Raw genomic sequence first — 24,373 nt, 5'->3', positions numbered from 1 at the left:
TTAATATTCTAACATTATTTGGTTCAAAAGCATACCTAAAATTAAAACCATTGTCAATATCAGAGAGATGGTTACACCTTTAATACATGGCTAAAAAGACCAAAAATGTGGATAAGGTGTAAACTTTATTACTTATTAAAACATACAAGTGAGCCAGGAGGTGGTGGCGCATGCCTTTAATCCCAGCGCTCAGAAGACAGAGGTAGGCGGATCTCTGTGAGTTCCAGGCCAGCCTGGTCTACAAAGTGAGTCCAGGACAGCCAGGGCTACAAAGAGAAATTGTCTCAATTTTTTTTTTCAGAAAATATACAAGTGAACATTCTTTATATATCCTATCTCCTCTAGTTGTCTTTGTTTTTATTTGTTCTTATTTTTTAAATCCTCAAAGTCTTCAATATCACTTCCCTTTTAAATGGCTTTTACACATCAACCAGTGCCTAGACACATCATGCTGCCAGACCGGAGTAGAGTTACTTGTCAGATAGGTACTCTCTCCTCCTGGTCATGGGTTTCACAAGAAAAAGTTGCAGAGTGGACTTGGGTAAAGAGACACAACCAGGTTTTGGATATACTACAACCTAACCAGCAATATGGCTATTGGAATACAGACTGGGCAGACAGATATGGAAGTGAGATACAGGAGCCTGGAGCTAAGATTTGTTTCCTCACTCACCCTGGAGTTAATAGCTTGAGAAGACACCACCCCTTCTACTGCTTGGACAAGCTACATGGGGAATGGGAGAAGAAAGATGCTCAACATGGCACAGCCAACAGATGCTGCCAGAAGAAGCCAACCAGTGACAATCAGTATATGGGCCTTCCACACTTCCTCAAAGCCTTGGTCACAGGGAGTTCCATTAGTAGAAAGACTAATTCATCAAATACCAGTGACAGAGTTCTAACTAGTAGGTGAGGAGTCTCCATCTGGGGATTATGGGAAAGTCTAATATACACATGAAAATATACTTGTTTGAATTACTGAAATTAGTATCTTTCCCCACCTCCTCTATCTGTAGAGTCTGCTACAGAAGACAGCTCAGGAGGAGAGAAAAGCCACATTACGCTGACAAGGAATGTTTTATATCTTCTATTTTATTTTATTTATTATAGTTGTTTTACTCTAGATTTTTATACTATAATCATTGTTTTGTTTTAGCTTGTATCATGCTTGATTTAACTCTGAAGTTTGTTGTTTTGTAGTTTGGAAAATGTATCTAAAGATGAGAATGTGATAAATGCTGATTCCTACTGTTATATCAGGATTTAAATGACCTTTAAAATATTTTAATTAATATTATTATTATTATTATTATTATTATTATTATTATTATTATTATTATATATTGTAAGATACTTATATTATTACACAGCAAGAAGAACTACAAAACAATCAGGAATTATATAACTGTTATATTCATAGTGGTTTTGCTATTTGTATTTGGCAAACTTGAAGTAAACATCTTTCCTATCTTGTTGAGTCTAAAATTCTGAATAAAGCTGGGCGTGGTGGTGCACACCTTTAATCCCAGCACTTGGGAGGCAGAGGCTGGTGAATTGATGTGAGTTCAAGGCCAGCTTGGTCTGCAAAATGAGTTCAGGACAGCCAAGGCAACACAGAGAGACCCTGTCTCGAAAAATAAAAAAAAAAAAATAAAATAAAATAAAATTCTGAATAAAAATCTATATCTACCATATCTCATTTCTACTAACTTAACACATCTATCTAGATCTAAAAACATCTTAATCCCTAACCAACTAGGCTTAATTGTAAGACTAAACTATCTAGTCTTCAATCAGAGCCTTGAGAAGGAATAAAATTAATCTCCTGAGTGTAGCAGAAGTGCAGATTAGCAGCTTCCAAAATGAAAAAAAAAAATGACAGAGACAGTTTGCTGCCTCAACAGTCACCTAAAACTCTCTATAATGTTGGAGCATCATCTTCAGCCTTCTGGGCCAATATATCTGACAGACATACTTGTAAGGCAGGAACTATTGAGGACTTCCTTACCCTGTGTTGACAGAGTTTGTCTGTCAACACTGCCTGCATCCAAGTTTGCCCTTTTTTAGGCAGAATTCTGTCTGTGGTAGAAATCAGGACATTTTGCCCAGTGTCTGGTTTGTCACATTGAAGCCATCTCCATAAGAAGGTTCTTTGATGCTCACTATCCTCTTTGAGGAAGGCTGGGTGTTGCCAGGAGTTAACCTGTTTTATTGTCAAAGAATCTTTAGAATAATAAAAACATCTTTAAATGCCATATTCTGGAGGTTTCTGAGGCTTTTGAAGACCTTATGTAACTATTTTACCTTATATATCTATAGAATCATATTTATCTGTTAGACCTAGGATATATATTCTTGTGATAAAAATAGACTATAAATTGATATTACCATGATATGCTCAACTAACAATTAGCTTGTATTACTCTACATGACCTTTTTAATGAATGCCTTTATAGTACTTACTTAATGAAGTTGTGATCACCATAAATATTTACAATCATTTTATATTCTTAGTAAGTAGTTCTTTTTATCAGTATATAATGGCCTTTAAAAAAAATCTCTTCTAAGTGTTTTGGTTTGAAATCTACTTTATCAGGTAACAGAATAGTTCTTTTTGGATTCTATTTGCTTAGTAGGCTAATTTCCATCTTTTGACTATGGGTGTTATTAGGAGTGATCTATGTGTTTTAGAAACAGCAAATGGTTGGATCTTGTTTTTTGTTTAATCTAGCCACCTAGATTGCACCTTTTAAATGATGAATTAAGGTCACATGTCTTTAAGACTGCTATTAAGAAGATTTGCTGGTAATGATTCCATTTGGTTAGATTATAAGTAGTTTCTTCTTACCTTATTAATATTGGGCATTTTCTGGTTTGTTAGACACAATGTATTTCTTTTTCTTTTCTTATTTTTTTGTGGGGAGAGGGGTTCAAGACAGGGTATCTCTGTGTAGCCATGGCTGTCCTGGAACTCACTCTGTAGGCCAGGCTGGCCTCAAACTCACAACCTGCATCTGCCTCCTGAGGGCTGGTATTAAAGGCATGCACCACACTGCCCAGTGAGTATTTCTTTCTAGTTCTCCTTTGTCCATTTATTCCTCCCATGAATCAACTGTTCTATGTTGTCAAGAATACAATTGTCTTTCTTCTTTCTCTGTGTATCATATTCCTATTAAGTTTCACTACTGCTGGTTCCTGTGCTGTAAACTGCTTTTGTGCTTCTTTTGAAATGTTCTAACTTATTTTAAAAATAAAATTTCAGAGTACAGCAGTCTTTTACTTTCAGATCTTGGAATATGTCATTCTATACTTTTATGGTTTTAAGATTGATAATGGGGTTTGGTGTTACTCTGATGTTTGTCTTAGGAGTTAGCATTTCCCCTTATCACCTTTCTCCCCCCCCCACACACACACCACCATTTTTTTGAGACAGGGTCTCTCTGTGTAGCCTTGGCTATCCTGAACTCGCTTTGTAGACCAGGCTGGCCTCGAACTCACAGTCATCCACCTGCCTCTGTCTCCTGAGTGCTGGGATTAAAGGCGTGCGCCACCACGCCCGGCTTCACTTTTCATATTGATTCTTCAATTTGTATTTTAGACTATGATACGTTGTAGAGAGGTTGGATCTAGCTGTATCTACTTGGGTTTCTAGATGCCTTTTGTATTTGGATGTCCATTTCTTTCTCTAGGTTTGTGGAAATTTCTGCCATCATTTCACTGAATAAGTTGTACGTGTCTTTAGTCCTTATTTCAGCTTCTTCTTCTACCTGGAACATTTGTAGATTTGTTCACTTGAATTTATCCTGTAGTTCTTGGAAATGTTGCTCTCATTTATTAAAATGCATGTCTTAATAAATTATTGTTTTGACCTTGTCCTGAGTTTTGTTCTTCTATATGGTCATGTCTATTGGTGATAGTTTCTATTTTTTTTTTATATTTGATTGATCTTTATTTCCAACATTTCTAATTGTTTTTCATAGAGTTTCAGTTTCTTGCTATATTTTTCCTCCATGTGTTACCATTTAGTGAGCACTTTATCCACTTCCTCACACAAGTCTTGAATAGGTTTCTGTATTCCATTTATTTGTTTGAATCCTCTGTATTGTCATTGAGCCTTTTGAAAGTATGACTCTGAAATATCTTTCTGATGCTTGCTTTCTGGTACTGAGGAGTTGGGAGCTTCTGGCAGTGTTACAAGAAAACTCAACAAAGAAACACACATGGGGGCTGGAGAGATGGCTCAGAGATTAAGAGCACTGCCTGCTCTTCCAAAGGTCATGAATTCAATTCCCAGCAACCACATGATTGTTCACAACCATCTATAATAAGATCTGGTGCCTTCTTTCAGCATGCAGGACATTAAAAAAAAAAAGACAGACAGACAGACGGACAGACAGACGCATGTCCTAAAACATCTACAGCCAGGAGTGCATATATATAATCAGATTCTTGCATAAGTAACCTAGTGCCTCAAGGTCCTAGAAAAAGAATAAGCCAAATTCAAATGCAGTAAATGGCAAGAAATAAAGATTAGCACAGAAGTTAGTAAAATAGACACTAAAAAAAAATACACAGACTCATTCAAACCATAAGTTGGTTCTATTATGAGGTAAATAAAGTTGACGAACATCTAGTCAAACTAACTGACTAGAAGGAAAAAAAGAAAGAAAAAGGGGAATTACAATAATAAAGTTACAGATTAAAAGAGACATGTTACAACAGATGCCAATGCATTAAGAAGATAATTAGAGAACACTTTAAAAATGTATATTCTAAAGAGAACTGGGAAGTCTTGGAGAAACAAATAAATGCCTAAACACATCTGACCTAGCAAACAAAGTAAACCAAGAAGATAGTCATTAAGGCTGAAGAAGTAACTGGTAGTGAAGGTCTCCTCAGCAGGCTTCATTGTTGAGCACTATCCATTTTTAAGGAAGAGCTAACATAAATACTTCTAAAACTGTCTCATAAAATAAAAAGAGAAGGCACACTACCAAATATATTCTATGAAGCAAATTTATTCTAATACCAAAACTGGATATGGGCAAAAAATAAAGCTATAGACAAATTTTCTTCTGAGCATAGACACAAAAACATCCTTGTAAACGAAATTTAAGGACACATCAGAAAGATCATACATCATAACTATGATGGTTAATCTTGGTTGTTAACTCCATGTGAAATCGATTAAAACCCAAGCAGCTGAGCAGAGGTATGAAGAATTTTCTGATTGAATCACTGAGATTAGAAGACCCACCCTAACCTAAGCCACACGTTCTGGTGACAGCCTACATCAAAGGATGTGAAAGAAAGCTTTTGCTTTTTGCCTACTTGTCCTTACTCTTGCTGACAAGTTCACCTATTCTGCCATTGAGGCATTCCTTTGCTGCCATTAGAACCTACTTCCTCAAGATTCTAATGAAGACTGAAGACCAGCTGAGACATCTAGCCTCCTGAACTGAACAACTATCAGACTCTTAGCCTTTCCATCAGGAGACAACCATTGTTGCCACTGCCAGAGCACAGTCTATAAAGTGTTCTGATAACCCCCCTCTAATATATATTTATTCTATCAGTTCTGTTTCTCTAGAGGACACTGCCTAATACCATAACCATGTCGACTTCATCCTAGGAATGCTGGCGTGGCTCAGCAAAAGCAAATTAATAAATGTAGTACAATATATAAATTGACTTGAGACAAATTGCATGATCATCTCGGTAGATCCAGAAGACAACTGACAAAGTTCAACTAAAAAGAAAAGCAATGTGTTTTGACATACATAATGGCTATATATAAGCAAAACTATAGCCGAAATTATACAAAATGAGGAACTCAAAGACTCAAAGAGATTTCCTCTGAAAACTGAAATGAGACAAGTGTCCACTTCCTTCACTCTTGTTCAATATAGCACTTAGCTAGAACAGTAAGACCCCATCAAAAAGGAAAAAAGTCACACCAACCTCATTTTCAGACATGAACTAATCTTAAAAACACTGCAAATACTCTACCAAAAAACTCTCAGATCTGACAAAAATCAACATTTTAAAAAATCAGCAGTGTTTCTATACACAAATAAGAAACTCACTAAAAACAAATTAGAAAACTATTCCATTTAAAAGAGCTACAACAAAAACTCTCAAAACTAAAATACCTAAGTATAAGTAAAAGTAAGGAGGTTGAAATATCCTTATACTGAAAACTTTATAGCAGTTTGGAAAGAACATAGAAAGGCTTTCCATGTTCATATCAGTAGAATTCATATTGTAAAAATGGCTATATTAGCAAAAGAAGCTACAATCCCTATCAAAATTCCAACTATCTTCTTCACAGAATTGAAGAACTATCCTAAAATTTATATAGAAATATAAATTATTACAAACAGCCAAAGCAACCACAAACAGAAGGAATAATGCTTGAGATATCATACTACCTGACTCAAATATACAGAGGTATAGTGTCAAAAAGAATGGGAGTGCCACAAAGAACCACAACCAGACCAGCACATCAATGATCCTACACAACAAAATATGTGCAAAATGCCATAATAAAACCAAGTACTCTGTATGTTAACTTAGAATTTCTCCACGGTAAGACCAGATGGACATCTGTAAAGTTGACAAACATCTCTCTGAAATGCAAATCAACTCAGTAAAGAAAAAAAATTGTTTCTTAGGTCCAATCTCTCACAAAGGGCAAGCAATTGGCTTTATACTTAAGCTGTAAATGGATTATGTCAACGTTATACATTATAAATGCCAAAAGACCCAAATCAACAACAACAACAAAAAAACCTGACATAAGCAAAAACGTAGACCCAATACTGAGAGAATAAGTTCACTTGTACTTTGAAATTCAAGAATCAGTACTCTGTCTGTCTGTCTATCTCTGTCTGTATATACATATATGTATATATGTATGTATACATATATATTAGGTAATAATTATATATATACATATAGTATTCCTTGAATCAAGAAAATAGTTGATATCTATATATGGACTGCCATGACAAATCTCTCTTATTCCAGATACTCTCAAACAGGTCCACCACAGGAACCAAACTATCCAGTGTCCTGACTGTTGTTGTGATAAAGTACCCTGGCAAAAAGCAACCCTGGGTAGAAAGAGGTTTACTTGTCACAGACCTAGGGCAGGGGAATAGGGTAAAAAAGGGAGGGAGGGGGGAACAGGAAGCTACAAGCGAGGAGATAACAACTGAGATGTAATCTGAATAAATTACTTAAATTTTAAAAAAAGAAAGGGGTTTACTTCAGCACATGATTTCAGGTCATGGTCTTTCATTGTGAGGAAATTAAAGTAGGAACTTCAAACAGCTAGCTAAATCACATCCACAGTCAAGAGCAGAGGGAAAGTAATTCATGCATGTTTACTTGCTTTTACTCAGCTTGAATTCTCTACTCTTACGCAGTACAGTACCTCGTGCTAGGGGATGATGCCACTTATAGTGAACTGGTTCTTCCCACATCAATTAACTTAATTAAGATAATTCTACACAGGCATGCCCACAGGCCAAGAGACACATATCTCAAATGATTCTAGGTTGTGTCGAGACAACAATTAAAATGAACTATAATGCCTTTTGGGCACTTCGCTGCTTTCCTCACTGTTCTCCACATTCATTTTATACAAGCATTACTCCATTTTCCTGTCTTTTGTAAGCTCCTAAGTCAGGAAACTGGACATCAAAGGAAGCAATAAATCACATACTACTGAAGATAACAGATGTGGCAAACATGCACAAACACCAAAGAAATACAATATACAGGAAATGGCAACCTTTCAGTCTATTGTAGGGGATAGCTAAGTTTAAAATGTATACTCTGGAGACCTGTGTTTATTTCATCTTTAAAAAGAAAACATTCTGGGAGAACTGAATTTTAAGGAATCTGTGATTTAAGCATAATACATACTCTCACACTAGTATCATTTATCTACTAATCATTAAATATACCTGGCTAGTCTATGTAGAAGCTCTGCAAGGATTTATAAAATGAATAAAAACAAAGATCTACTAGACAAAATTAACTATGTAAATGTGACAAAGACTCAAGAGAAAAGCCTAACAAAATCAAATCAATTTTTTTTACATTTGTGTTCTTTAAGGTAAAATTCAACCTTTGCAAAAATGATGCTAGTTATTTATTTAGTGATTACTGTTGTTTACATCCTTTTACAATAGTTAACTTTTATAATTAATCTCATGTTCATTGTTTATGATACCTGAAGATTTAAATAATAGTAAAAGAGTTGAAAAGGGTTGACTGTATAAGCTAATGGTAAATAAACAGCCTAGCATGCACAGGGCCCAAGTTGGATTCTGAGCATTGTAGAAATAAATGAGAAAAAAATCCACAAAGTATTTGAGTCATTTACATATTCTGCATTCCTGAAACTTTAGGAACAAAAGTAAGCTTACAATTATGTATCCTTGATGCTTGTAATTTTTAACAATATCCATAAGTTGTGTGTGTGAATGCTGTTAATATCTGATCATTAGTCATCTGTGATCAAAATATAAAACATTTAAATTAGTCTCTCGGTGCATTCTTAAAGAAAAACAGCTGTGATATAAACCTATTACACATCTAATCAACTTTAAAGTATTAAAAGTGTGACTGCCATAAAATCTGGTTTTCTTTCCAACTGCTGAGAAACTAGTTAGAGGTGAAGAGTAAGGGAGAAGGGAAAGCAAAAGAAGAGAGGGAGGGAGAGGAAGAAGAGTAGCAGGAAAACTTCCTAGATTTTGTAATTACAATTCTCAGATGAAAGCTGAGAAGGACGTTTACTGTGTTGGGCATTCAAAATGCTTGACGAATAAAGAGGAAAACAGTAGCACAGCATTTTGGTAGATGGTAGGGGCTCCCCTTTTCTGAGGGGCAGGGGATAGGGGGTGGGGGAAGAGGGAGGGAGGGAGGGAGAGAGGGTGGGACCTGAAGGAGAGGAGGGAGGAGCTATGATCAGGATGTAAAGTGAATTAAGCAAGTAAGTAATTTTATTTTATTTTTTATTACTTTATTAATTTATTCTTGTCACATCTCTCAATGGTTATGCCATCCCTTGTATCCTCCCATTCTTCCCTCCCTCCCATTTTCCCCTTATTCCCCTCCCCTATGACTGTTCCTGAGGGGGACCTCCTCCCCCTGTATATGTTCATAGGGTATCAAGTCTCTTCTTGGTAACCTGCTGTCCTTCCTCTGAGTGCCACCAGGTCTCCCCCTCCAGGGGACATGGTCAAAGGTGAGGCACCAGAGTATGTGAGAAAGTAATATCCCACTCTCCACTCTACTGTGGAGAGTGTTCTGACCATTGGCTAGATCTGGGTAGGGGTTTAAGGTTTACCGCCTGTATTGTCCTTGGCTGGTGCCTTAGTTTGAGCGGGACCCCTGGGCCCAAATCTGCCTATCATAATGTTCTACTTGTAGGTTTCTAGGACCCTCTGGATCCTTCTACTTTGCCATTCTCCCATGCTTCTCTCATCTAGAGTCCCACTAGAATGTCCTCCCCTCTGTCTCAGTTTCCTGGTAAGTGAAGGCTTTCGTGGGACATGCCCCTTGGGCTAATATGCAGATATAAGTGAGTATATACCATTTGAGTCTTTCTGCTTCTGGCTTAACTCACTCATTATGATCATTTCTAGCTCAATCCATTTGTCCACAAATTTCGGGAATTCCTTGTTTTTAATAGCTGAGTAGTATTCCATAGAGAGAGAGATGAGACAAGAGACACAGAGTGTGTATTTGTGTTTAGTTAAGAGAAAAGAAAGGGCACAGAGATGAATGGGCAGGAATGATTTGGGGAAGAGAAAAAGTGTGATTATAATATATAAAAAGTTTGTTCAATAAAAAGAATATATTTACATAAATAGAACAATGGAAAAGTTAAGTTCATGGAAGAATCTCACATACAAATCAAATATAAAGCAAGAGTCTCACATACAAATCAAATATAAAGCAAAGCGATTTCCCTCTAATTTCTATGCCCAGCATCATTCAGTGCTCATATAAATGTGTACAATATGATGAATGGGAAGAGAATTACAGGCAAGCTAATTAATAGCATAGCTATCTCCTCACAGTTAGCTTTTTGTATGTGGTCCGAGTACCTCAAATCCACCCTTAGCAAATTTCTCATACTCAATATGGAATTATCAGGGCTGGGAAAATGGCTCAGTGATTAAGAGCACTGGCTACTCTTCCAGAGGACCCTGAGGTTCATGTGCCAAAACCCATAGCAGTTCACATATGTCTGTAACCCAGTCCCAGAGAATCCAATGCCCCTCTTTTGGCCTCTCCATGAACAAATATACATGCAGGCAAAATATCCATACATATAAAATAAACCTTGAAAAATCTTTAGTGAAAAGAAAAAACAAAACCTCCAAACCCAATATGGAATTATTACCACCAGTGATGGTGTGGTACTAGCCTTGTTTGTTTTATATTACTGCATTTTTGCACTTTTGGGCCAACATCTGTCCCTTTCCCTTGCTTCCCTGTGCCCTTCCAATAACTGATGTTCTACTCTGTGTATCTACATAGTCACAGTTTTAACATTCAATAAAGGAGTGAAACTGTGTGCTATTTTTCTGTCTGGCTTATTTAATTTTACATAATGTCTTCCAGATTAAATAAACTTTTACAAATGGCAAATTTTCCTAATTGTTTAAAGTGAAATAATACCCCATTGCGTATGCATGCACGCACGCGTGCGTGCACGTGCACACACACACACACACACACACACACACACACACACAATTTCTGTATACATGTATTCATCCACTAATAGTTTATATACTAAGTACTATGAACAATGCTTCAATGAACATGGCAGTGCCAGCATCTCTGTAACATGCCAAATTCATATCCTCATGGTACACAACCACAAGAAAGATTACTGAACCATGACAGTTTCATTTTTGATATTTTGAGTAACCCCCATACATTTCTTCATAATAGTTATAACACTTTGTGATCCATAAATTGCACACACCGGTTCCCCATTCTCTATAACTCCAATTATTCATTATCTGACATTTTCTTGAAAATAGTCATACCAATGAGTATGATTTCACTGTTGCTTTGATTTGGATTTCCCTGGTGATTAGTGATTTTGAGCATGTTTTCATATGGCTGATGGCTGTTATATTAGTTCTTTTCAAACAATGTCTATTTAGATTCTATGTTCATTTTTTTAATTTGATTTTTTTTCCTATGTTGTATACTATCTACCTATTAGATACATACTTAGTAATTTCTCCCAATCCATAGGTTGTTTTATCACACTGTTAGTTGTTTTACTGCGTAAATGCTTTTTGGTCTAATGTTATCCTATTTGTTTTAATTTTGGTCATCTAAGCTTATGATGTCACATGCAAAAAGCCGTTGCCAAGGCAAAGTCAAGGATACTTTCTCCTACTTTCCTTTAAGAGCAATAGCGAACTTCACTCCCTGGGAACCCACAGGCCACTCTAGTCATGGAAACAGGTAGGTTAAGTGCAGATCGTCACCCTCCCTCCCCTCTTCAAAATCCAGTCCCCAACCTCATGCCCAACTCTGTAGCAGAAAACCTGCTGCAGCCTCCCTCCTAGTCCCATCTCCAGTGCACTACAGGGATCTTCCCCTCCTAACTTCCCGTCCAGTGCTCATTGCCTAGCCCCCAAACTCCAGCAGGCAATCCCTGGGAACCCACAGACCACTCCAGCAAGGGAAGGAGATAGGCTAGCTGAAGACCTTTATTTTTCCTGTTCCTCCAAAGCAAACACCCCAGTCTTATCCTCCAGCTTTGCAGCAGGAAACCAGTGGCAGCTTCCCACCCCCAACCTCATCTCTAGCGGATCCCATAGATCTTCCCCTCCTAATCTTTCTCCCCAATTCATTGCTTGGTCCTACCAGCCAAACTGGAGCAGGGTCTCCCTGGGAAGCCACAGGCCACACTGGGCAAGGAAGCAGGTAGGCTAACTGCAGATCTGTACCTCTCCCTCTGTTCTCCAAATCTTAGCCTCAGTTCTGCAGCAAAACAACAAATCTTATCTTACTCCCCCTCCTACAGCATCTCTAGTGGATCACAAAAATCTTCCGCTTCAAACTTTCTCCCCCACCCCCACCCCCAACTCATTGCTCTGTCCCAGCCCCCAACTCCAGCAGCACTACCTTAGAACCCAGAGGCCACTATGCCCAGGGAAGCAAGCAGGCTAACTAAAGATCTTCATCCCTCCCTCCATTCCTCCAAGCACAAGCCCAGTCTCTGGCCGACCTTCTACTGTGGCCTCTTATCATTCTCTACCTGCCCCCAGGGACTGTGGCCTCTTATCACTCTCTACCTCCATTCCCAGGGGTCTAACTGAGCAGATCACGATGGAACACCCTGCTTTCCCTCTATGTAAAGCCCATCCACCACCCCTAGCCCATAGCCATTTATAAGTTTTAGGTCAGAATACCTAGGAACACATTTTACCTGGACCACCCAGTACCCACACCTATCAGGACTCCAGAACATTTTCCCACAGGCAACACATAGCTCCCACATACTCTTAAAATCCACAGTAGAAACAGAAGCAAGGAACAGAACACCTACCCACCAAAGACAAGACCAGCTATCAGCACCTAGAATGACAAACTTCCCAATCCCAGATGCCTAAACACAAGTATAAAAACAAGCAATCAATAACAACACCCAGGACAATGTCCCCAGTAGAGCCGAACAACCCGTTCACAGCAGGCTCTGAGTATTTCAACACAAGCAAAATACCTTAAATTAGTTTTTGTGAATATGATAGAGGTCCTTAAAGCAGGAAATGAATAATATCTTAAAGAAATCTATGGAAACACAAACAAACAGTAGAAGGAAATGAATAACACAGTTCAAGACCTGAAAGTGAAAATACAATCAATAAAGAAACCCAAACTCTTACAATGTGGAGAGTAGGGACTACTTTGGACACGTACTCTGGCCAACGAACTTTGATCACTTCCTCCTGGCAGGGCAGCCTTGCCAGGCTACATAGGAAGAGGTCACAGGCAATACAGATGAGACTTGAGAGGCTGAGGTCAGATGTTAAGGGAAGAGAGCTCTCCTTTCTGAGGACTATGGGAAGGAGGGAAGGGATCAGGAGGGGATGAGGGAGGGGGATACAATGGGGACGTAAAGAATTTAAACTGCAAAACAAGCAGATAACTTATATTGCTAATCCCACTATACGGAAATAGCTCTGAGACTGGCTGAGACTTGAATATCTGGGCATAGACAATGCTTCTTGTTGACTACATTATGAATTATTATTAGATGCCATTCTTCATATGGCATGAATGAAGATTTACAGATGTCTTTTTTCTGTTAACACAAAGAGCAGAAAACCAATCTTAACTGTTCTGTGCATCATGCACACCTTATACGTTTATAATTTTAGGACTGTGTATAATGCTTGTGAGACATTATATGCTTTCAGAACAAAAGAATCAGACAGTGACATTGGATCAGATCTTGAAATACTCAGTCCTAGAAAACAAGGCCTTCTAAAGCAATATTATCAACGCTCATATGAACTTAGAGAGATGGAAGCAGCATGCACAGGTTCTGCAAGGTCTACAGTCGGTCCTCTGTTCTTACAATATGGCTTCCATTTAGTTTTGTAGGATTCCTGTATGCAAATGAGTGGGTCTCTGATTCTTGTGTCTTGTGCTCTTTTCCTTCTGTTGATGTGCCTTGTCCAATTTCAATTTTAGTTTTTAAATTTTTTTAGTTTTTCCTATATTTTATTTTTCTAATCAATAAACACTACACAGGATATATTTTCTTTTCTCTTTCTTTCTTTCTTTTTTTGGGGGTTTGTTTTTTGAGACAGGTTTCTCTGTGTAGCACTGGCTATCCTGGACTCTCTTTGTAGAACAGGCTGGCCTTGAACTCATAGAGATCTGCCTGCCTCTGCCTCCCAGCCTCCCATGTGCTGGAATTAAAGGTGGGCACCACCATGCACCCCGACTGACATCTTTTCTTTTACTTGTGTCATTTATTTCTTTAATCAATGTTTAACAATTTTGAATACTATTTTATCTCCTTGTTTATATGTATACCTCTATCTAGACCATGGTGAAGTATTTCTCTCTTTTTAATGCTATGGTATATAGGAGTTCTTGAGTTCCTTTCCCAAGTAGTAAATAGTGGAGGGTTTGCAGGCATACAACTGCTTATACAATTACTCAGCATGGCCACAGTAGTATTAACACAGCAACAGATAATACATAAATGAATATGTCTGAGTTCCAATGAAATTTAATTGTGGGCAATGAAACCTGAACTGCATTTGATTATAATGCATCACAATATATTTTCTTTTGACTGTTTCCCTGACTATTAAAAATCGTTTAAAACAGCACATGTGCCAGACATAAGTATGACAGTGTGCACAATTTGACACAACTGCTATGAACTGCTGAGCTGTTCAACTGTGCTCCAGATAATCTTGTTCAACTTCGAAGGGTATAGGGCCAGAAGGAGGAAGACTTAGTTTCTGCCAATAGGGAAGGGAAACAAATCATAAAAATGTGTAACAACATGTGTATGAACATGATGAAACCCATCACTTTATATGCTAAGCTAATTTTTTTGATTAAAAAAATGACTACTAGCAGGCTGACAAGATGGTTCAGCTTGATGACCTAAATTCAATCCCCAGGTTCCACATAGTAGGAGGGAACTGACTCCCACTGATAAACCAGCCTGCCTCCATCTTGGGCTTACAGTAAAGACAAACTAGGTTCATTCCTGTTTAATGATTAAATCTGTTTCTCAAGAATTGGGCTATGCCCACCTGTACCCTTAACTACAAATGGTTGTGTACTGCCTGTTACAGGAAATGGCAACCATGCCTTTGTTTCAAAAAGTTGTTATGACCTCCTTGTTAGGACCATCTTGTAATGTATTTGTTTGCTTCTCTTAATTTTTAATTTGTTCACTTTTACATCCCGATTTTAGCCCCCTCCCTGGGTCACCTCCTGTCTCACCCTCCCTCTCCTAGTCCTCAGAAAGGGGAGCCTTCCTCCCCTAACATCTGACCCCAGCCTATCAAGTCTTATCTGGACTGCCTGCATCCTCTTCTTCTGTGGCCTGGCAAGGCTGCCCAAGCAGGGAGAAGTAATCAATGTGTTGGGGGCCAGAATCTATGACAGAAGTAGTCCTTACTCCCATATTATGGGACTCACAAGGAGATTGTGCTGTCTGTCTACTACACCTGAGCAGAGTGTCTAGGCCTACACCATGCATGGTCCTTGGTTGCTGCATCAGTCTCTGCAACATCCTCCTCCCCGCCCAGTTTTGTTGGCTTCATTGGTCTCCTTGTGGCCCCTCCAGGTCCCTCTATTTCCCAACTCTTCCATAAGACTCCCTGTGCGCTACCCCAGAGTTTGGCTTGGCTGTGAGTCTCAGCATCTGCTTCAATCCCCCGCTGGATGGAGCCTTTCAGAGGATCTCTATGGTAGGCTCCCCTCCTGTTCCTTCTCTTCAATTGCTTCCAGTCTCTATTCTATTTGCTCTTATGAATGAGAATTAAGCATTCTCCCTAGGGTCCTCCTTGTTATTTAGTTTCTTTATGTCAGTATATTATAGTGTGGTTATTTTGTATTATGTGGCTAAATATTCACTTATAAGTGAGTATGTACCATGCATGTCTTTCTGGGTCTGGGTTACCTTACTCAGGATGGTCTTTTTTAGTTCCATCCATTTGCCTGCCATTTTCAAGATTTCCTTGTTTTTTAATAGCTGAGTAGTGTTCCATTTTATAAATGTACAACAATTTCTTTATCTATTCTTCAGTTGAGGGATATCTAGGTTGTTTCTAGATTCTGGCTATTATAAATAAAGCTGCTATGAACATTGTTGAGCAAATGTCCTTGTTGTACGGTGGAGTAGCTTTCAGGTATATGCCCAGGAGTGATATGGTTGGGTCTTGAGGTAGCATTATTCCCAATTTTCTGAGAAAGCACCAGATTAATTTCCAAGGTGGTTGTACAAGTTTGCATTCCCACCAGCAATGGAGGAGTGTTCCCCTTTCTCCACATCCTCAACAGCATGTGCTGTCACTTGAGTTTTGATCTTGGCCATTCTGATGGGTGTAAGATAGAATCTCAGAGTTGTTTTGGATTTCCATTTCCCTGACAATTAGGGACATTTAAGAGGTTGTGTGGTCATATTATGACATAGCCATTGTTATGTTAATGTTCTGCTTCTGTAACCATATCTATTTGCCTCCTAAAGCTCCCATTTGGAAACCCTCTACTTTCGAGCTATAAAGACCCTTATTTTCCCCATGGCCAATGCTGATTTCTAGAACCTTGACTTAGGAAGAGACAGCCCATTGTACATAAACAAAACTTGCTTTAATTAATCTGGCCATGATTTGTGTAAGTGGCCTTTCTTCTCACATCTGTGGGACTGACACCACCAGTTTGTCCCCTGACCTCCATATGTGTGTCATAGTATATACATACATGTATACCGACATACAAGTTATAAATACAATAAAAGAACAAGAAAGTCTGCACTAATGCCATCACAGAAAAAAATCCAACATAGAAAAATATGTACAAATCCCCTCTCTTCTTTAAATGTTTCTCCTTTTATCTTCCAATCTTTATTATTTTTGAAATATTACATCAGCAGAAAATCGTACTTAACAAAGTTTGAAATGCCTGGTTAGGCAAACTTCTGGAAAGTAAACTGCCTTAGTCCTATTAGCATAAAGCATTTCCCTGTGTGACATGATTTGTTAACATGTAACTTAGTCACTGCCCTTACATTTTAGCTAATGGTAGAAGATCCCACAGCACTTAAGAGTAAAGTAACAACACATTACAAAGCATCTGTCCATTAAAACTAGTGACCTGGCTGAGGCTGGAGCTCAGTGGTACTAAACTGGCTTGTCTAGCAGCTCTTAGTTCATTTGCCAGAATCACAAGAGGAAAAAAAAAAAGACAAGACAAGAAAAAAAATGACTAGTTAGAAGCAACTTCTTTTCCAAAAGGACACTAAGGAGCAAACACAAACTATCATAAGGAGTGAATTTACTGAGAGGCCATTTAACAATAAATTATTTCACTAGGCTAAGAGCGCTAGAATCTTTGAAAGTTCACATCAGTCTCACACTACTCCTAAGGTTTCCATCCCTACTAGGCTTGTGTGCAAAATGGAGACATTATCACACATTTTCCACCTGCAGTGGAATCCTGAGATAATGTGAAAAAAAAAAAAAGAACTTGGAATTGGACCTATTTTCTGCTCCATTACAGTTTCGTATTTGGCCAATGTGATAGCCTTACTCTTTGTGTTTACTTGGAAGAGAATTTTCAAGCAATGTTTCTAGCTCTCATTTCCAAAGCTGGTGGCAGATCTACCATTTTGTTTAGCTATATTTTCAATAAATGCTCATTTATGCATATTGCTTTCTATGGATATGTCAGATTGCTACTAATGGCTAAATTACCTAGAAAATTACCCTAAATTCATACAAGACAGCATTTTCTTTTATGTGGGTCATTCTACAGGGCTTTCTATACAGGTCATATCCAAAACACCTTGGTTCTCTTCATAAGCATTCCAGCAAAGGCTGATACTCATACTCCTTTGGCATAAAATTCAAGAGATAATGTTTATAAGAGATATATTCTAAGAAATTATCAATATAAATACAAATCCCAGCTAAGGGATTACAAGTGATACCTAGTGAGTTCCTGATTAGCACTAGAATGAGAAGGAACATTAAAAGAAGATACTTGGTTTTGCAAATTTTTAAATTGCATTTAGCTTATCTATACAGAGTCTTTACAACATGCTGAAAGCTCCTTTCTACTAAAGAAATAGGTAAAAATAGGCCTTTGGTGTAACTTCTGATACCAATTTGCTACTCTCTTTAAAATGGTAGCTTCTCTGTCTCATTCTAACGCATTTTTGTGTCTCTTTTTATATGTTCATTGATTTCTCTTTCTTCTTTTTAATTGATAGTTTAGTGTTGCTAATGGCACTCAAGCCTGAGAAAGGTGCTAACCCTTATTCCATTATCTCCTCATAGCTAATTGTACAAGGACATGAAACAAAATGGAATTGTCTTTTGCTGATAAAAGTTCTATCACCCAAACCAACTGAAGCAGCTCCTCAAGTTAAAAAATGGGGAACCTTTTCAAAATATACTGCAAATTCACCCGCAAAACATATAGAAAAATGTCTTAATTTTGCTCTTTCTCATTTTTCTGTAGTCTATTTAAGCCTTGAAAATTTGTCACTTTTTTCTTCTAAAAATATCAACTCTTCTTTTCAACTGCACTTCAACAATTCTAAGAGGTGACCATAATTCATACAATAGTTAGAACACTTGTTTTCACATAATGCCATGAAGAAATCTGACAGCTCTCCTAGAAGCATTTTAAGAGCTGAATTTGAAAGCTGCTTTGAACAGAAGTACCTAGAGCCTTCAAGTCACTTTAGAATGCTTTAACAGTAAACAAACCTTGGACTAGGGAGATGGCTCAGCAGGAAAAAGCACTTGCCACACAAGCCTAATGACCTAAGTTTGATCCCCTGAACCCATGAAAAGTCAGGTGCCATGGCTCACATTTGTAATTTCAGCACTCCTACAATGAAACAGGGGGTAGAGATAGGACATTTGCCTTGAAGCTCGCAGGTTAGGTAAAGTATGCTGTGCCATGAAAAAAAAATAAGATCCCATCTCAATGAGATAGAAGGTGACAACCAACTCCCAAAAGCATGCCATGGCACATGTTTACATTCTCTCTCTCTCTCTCTCTCTCTCTCTCTCTCTCTCTCTCTCTCTCTCTCTCCCTCTCCCTCTCTTTCACTCTCTCCCTCTTTCAAACACACACACACTAAAATGTCAAATAAAGAACAAACAAACAGTACTGTAAATTGTCTAAACAACCTTGTTAAATAGAGGTCACTTTTGCAATACAAAAAAATGGGTTTGTCTTAGACACTTAGACAGAACAATGATTTCAAAATGCAAGGCCCTGATGCTTTTAGACTAAAAGACAGCTGTAAAAATAAATGTCATAGCAAGATAAATATTATGATGGTACAGTACCTTGACTAGCTTACTACCACCATCTGCCCTAAAAACTCTGTTAGTTCAGTTTAGAAGAGTATAGCAAATCCACTGATGAACAATGTAGTATTTTATTACATTTCACAGTCTCATTTTGATCTTGGCTTCCTAAGATATGTTTATATTATATAAGCTATTTATTAAGGATAGCTATTCTATAATCATTTTAGTAGAAATAACTATGGCCACTATTCCTTACGTACATATATTTGGCAAGCACAAAGCATAACACTACGTTTTATCACTTCCTTCTTATTCTGCCCCTACAATGTAGGGTACTATTATTGTTGTTGCTATTAGTATTCCCATCTGCAGGCAAGAAACCAAGGCTCAAAGGCTGTTTGCTTAAGGCTATCCAGTGAATAAGTAGCAGCCTGAATATATCCATCCCTAACTATCACTACTAGCAATAGCAAGCAATCCACTGAGCCTAGTGAATTTAGAACTTAGTAATTGTCATTTTGCAACATCTAGGCTGATTTTTCTGTTAACAAGGAACCTCTCACTAAAGTGATAATTAAGCTTACACAAATTATCACACATGAATCAACTTTTACTGAACTCTGCGGTCTAATGAAAAACTAAAACAATCAGAGAACATAATGAAAAAAAGCTGTTGCTAAATCTTATAAAACAGTGTGTGAGATTTGTGCTTACTTACATATAAGCTTCATCCTCCATAGGCATACAGCCTACATTTCAGGCATGCCTTACTGGACCACAGGAGAAAACATGGTCCTTATACTCAAAGAACTATGGTTAGGCATTTTGATCAGCTTAGCAAGTTCCTGAAAGACAGATTTATGGGCTTACCAGACTAAACTGAAGCTGGACTGGCCTTCTATGGATCATTTGTTGAAATTATATAAAGCCAAAAGCCTGAGGCAAGAAGGAAATAGTTAAACTCCTAGGAAGAAAGAGGGTAGGAGGAGATATGGGAGGATAAGGGCTTTGAACAGTGAAAGGAAATATGAGCTATAAAAATAACAATGAATAAAGGAACACAATAGTTTATATTAGCAGCTATTTAATAAGAGGCCAGGAAAAAGAAAAGGCTGAAATGGAAAGAAATGTATAAAAAAATGTCAAAAACTAAAAGTGAAAGAACTCACATTAGAAGAGCCCATAATGACGTGTCTTATTCCCTACTCTGATGGCCAGGATTGAGAGCGTGGTGATTGCCTTTAAATGCCCAAGCTACAGCAGTTACAAAGGCTGTGTTTGTGAGCATGGGTTGCATGCACTGTGCTATGATGGTTGGAGTGGTATTGTGTTTCAAGGCTAAGACCTGGATTTAGCTATCTCTCCCTCCACCAAGCAGTGACCATTCCCCTCCTGTCCTGCTACTAGAAACACGGTTATCTAGGAAGCCATTTTACCCTTGATTTCTTTAGTATAGTTTTTCATGTTGTTAGGCTAAGAGCAGATATTCCAGTTGCTCACTAGTTTGTGTTAGCTCTTAGTGAAGGAGTAGCTCTTCACTTGGTGTGTCTGCTGGTAAAAGGCTACTGGTAGATATTACTCAACTAAATTTTTGTTCTGCTTCTTAACCTGCGTAAATCTGTGTGAAAAATAAAATAAAGCAACGGAATATTAAAAAAAAAAAAAAAGAGCCCATAACAAATGTCAAAAAGAAAAATAAGGAAAAAAAAACCCTATCTCCTGAGTATCAAATTGGGGGAGGGAGAACCAGGCTGGAGTGACAGCTCAATGGTTTATAGTAAATATTGCTTTTCCAGAGGACCTGAGTTGAATTCCCAATACTGACATAGTGGCTTAAAATCATCTGTAACTTCAGTTCCAAGGGAGCAATACATATAATGAGGTTTTTCGAGACAGGGTTTCTCTGTGTAGCCCTGGCTATCCTGGACTTGCATTGTAGACCAGGCTGGCCTTGAACTCACAGTGATCCGCCTGCCTCTGCCTCCCAAGCGCTGGGATTAAAGGCATGTGCCACCACACTGGGTTATAAAAATATTTTTAAGCAAAGTAAAATAGTATATTCTAAAAGACTCTATAAAAAGTAAGTAACATATTAAGTTAACAGAACCAGAAGGACATCAGACTTTTCCGCTGCTATGCTGGATGCAAAAAAGGTAACGGAGGGAGGTTTTTCAAAGCACTGAAGAAAAATAATGTTGAACTCAAAAATTTGGTCTTTCTAGTGTGATGGCATTGTGGACACAAATGTACATGGATATGTTCAGTTTTTTTAAAAATATAAATCAAGTTGTATTCTTTAGATATCTACATTTTCTACACATATACTTCAACAGTGTTAAAATCATAAGACAGAATCTAGAAATATTAGGATAGTAGTAGTGGACTCAACACACTAACAAGTTGGAAGTCAGTCTGGCTACAAGAAATACTATCTCAAAAACTACATCAAACAAACACACACCAAACAAATAAATGACAACCCTGTCAAGGGATACACAGAAAAGACCTGCTCATAAAATAGATCAAAAGTGAAAGTGTAGGGACTAGAGAGATGGCTCACTGCTCTTCCATAGAACCAAGAGTTTAACTCCCAACAGCCACACAGTGGGTCCCAACCAACTGCAACTCCAGTTCTAAAGGATTCACTGCCTTCTGCTGGCCTCAGGCACCACCCATACCAGTGGTGCACTGACATGCATGTAGGTAAAACATCCATATACATAAAATAAAATTCAAATAACAGAAAATAAACTTTAAAAAGTAAAAGTAAATTCTTTCAAAATAAGATAAAAAGAAATTAAGAAAATAATACAAGATACAGCATAAACCCAATTGTATAAACTCAGAATTAAGATTAGAGAACCTCAAAAGGATTAGAAAATAATATTTCAGAAGCTCAAAATTGAAAAAAAAAACAAGAACAAGTAAACAATGAACAATGTTTCTAGGAAAGGTGGGGTTGGATAAAGCTCAGCCATAGCACATTTGTCTACACTAGAGACCATCAGCATTACAAAAAGATGAAAAAACAAAAATGAAATGTAACAAGAAAATGTTAAAAATAAGAAAGAACTATGACAAAAAATAATTCCAGATAAAATGACACACTTGAACATAGGCAAAGAGGATCCAGAACAATATACACGAAGAACAAAATTAAAGAATACTTCTTAATTTCAAAAGCTACCATAAAACTACACTAATCAAGACAGAGTGGCATAGCTTGGTAGAATAGAACTGAGATTCCAGAAATAAAGACGTAAACATTTTAGGTTAGTAGATTTCTATATGCATGCCATAACATAAGAATAGACAAAGAAGAGTCTGTTCATCAAATACTCCCAGTATAACCATATCCACATACAAAACTCTCAAAATATATTGCATACCTAACTGAAAGAATAAGAAACATAAAACTCCTGGAAGAAAGCATATTGAGAATTTCTTTATGACCTCAGGTTAGGTAAAAGTTTATTACACAAGATATCAAAAGCACTAGCAATAAAAGAAAACAATTGGATAAACTGGACATAGTCAAAAATTAAGACTTTTGTGCTTCAAATTATGAGACAATTCACAGAACAGGAGACTGTGAGTGTAAATTATATCACTGGTAAGGGATATATCAAAATATAAAGATACACATAACATTAGAAATGGCAAGCTAACATGAAAATACATTCAATAGATATTTCTCCAAAGAAGATCAAGAAAAACCTAATATAGGATGCTCAAACCCATTAGCCATTAGGAGACTGCAAGTTGAAATGGCAATAAAACAGCAGTGCATGTCTACCAGTATGGCTAAAATACGAAGGACTGGCAAACCAATACTAATAGGGAGAAACTGGAGAGACCGGAACCCGTTTCACATAGCAGTCCCTCTTTATCTCTACAGCTACTAAACAGTATCAAGCCTTTACAAACAGTTTTGTTCCTATAATAGAGCTTCACAAACTTAACATACATGCATTTTTGTTCCTTATTAAGTTGTAAATTTTCACCTTTTACAGGTAGCACTCTGAGGATTGACATATTCTTGGCATATTCAAATTCCATTTAGTATTTTCAGAATGAAAGTGACTAAAGATAATTGAAACTACAGAAATAGAAATGTAGATGAGGAAGCCTGAGGGAAAAAAAGGAAGATGTATTCTACAGCTATACATATTTGTATGTGTACACACATATATACAAACATATCCACAAAGTCTAAACAGGTGATTGGGTTACTCAAATATATGTTTAGTTCTTTTCTTTTACTTTTGGCTACTGTGGGATTTTTTTCTTTAAAAGTCCTGACAAAGAGTCTTTATATATACTCTTCTAAACAAAATATCAATAATGATAGTACCAGAAGATAATTTTTATATCATTTCTAGCTATTATCAAGAAATTTGATATATAAAACAGCTTTTTTTCCAGTTGGTATTTTTTTCTCCTTTATTAATTTATTCTTGTTACATCTCAATGGTTATCCCATCCCTTGTATCCTCCCATTTTCCCCTTATTCCCCTCCCCTATGACTGTATAAAACAGCTTTTTAAGCACACCTTTCCCCACCTTTCCTCACTTTCCTTCCCTTTTCCTTTGTGGTTCTCTTCTTTTAATCCTGAGAAAGGATCTTCCTATGTAGCCCAGGCTGGTATTGAACTCACTTCACAACATTGCCTCAACCACCTAAGCCACCACACGCAGCTTCTATGAATCTTTTTAAAGACCTCAAGATAATTCTGATTTTGCTATTGCAATACCTAAACTCAAGTTCACATTTGCCAACCACAATTGTACACAACGGAAAATTCATTGTCCTCAAACCCTTGAAAACCTTTGGCCAAACCAGGCATGCTGCTTCATGCCTATAATCTTTAGGAGGCTCAGGGAGGATGTTGAGATTAAGGCCAGCATGAGTTACAGGGACATTCCTGGCCAGTTAGAATATATAATGAGACCCTGTCTGAAAAACACTCTCTCCCTAAGAGGGGAAATTTTTTTCACACTTCTACCTAAAATTCAAGGGACTTGCTATTAACTGCAACACTCTGACAACAGTTAATCTTTTATTTTTTCCAAGACTTGATCTTTTTTTTCTTTTTTTAATAGTACCGAAGTTGGGACCTAAGTCTTCATTCATACTTCATCAAACCTCCTTTATTTGTTTTTACTTTTAATTATTTTAATTCTATGTGCACGGTTGTTTTGCTGGTATGCCCTGCATGTATGTATGCCTAGTGCTTGAAGAGGCCCTAAGAGGGTATTGGGTCCCCTGAAAGTGGAATTCTAGGTGACTGTGAGCTACC

At 37.5% G+C, this 24,373-nt stretch overlaps 1 protein-coding gene across 2 annotated transcripts in view; it reads right to left on the bottom strand.

The window, feature by feature from the left end:
- ABCB7 (ATP binding cassette subfamily B member 7) overlaps positions 1 to 24,373 on the bottom strand; it is a 121,918-nt gene that overhangs the window by 60,696 nt on the left and 36,849 nt on the right. The window lies entirely within an intron of this gene.

Source organism: Acomys minous (genome assembly GCF_964271855.1).
Source record: "Acomys minous genome assembly, chromosome: 7".
NCBI classification, from domain to species: domain Eukaryota; kingdom Metazoa; phylum Chordata; class Mammalia; order Rodentia; family Muridae; genus Acomys; species Acomys minous.
The sequence above is the reverse complement of the archived record's forward strand: the minus strand, read 5'-3'. Positions and strand labels throughout refer to the sequence as shown.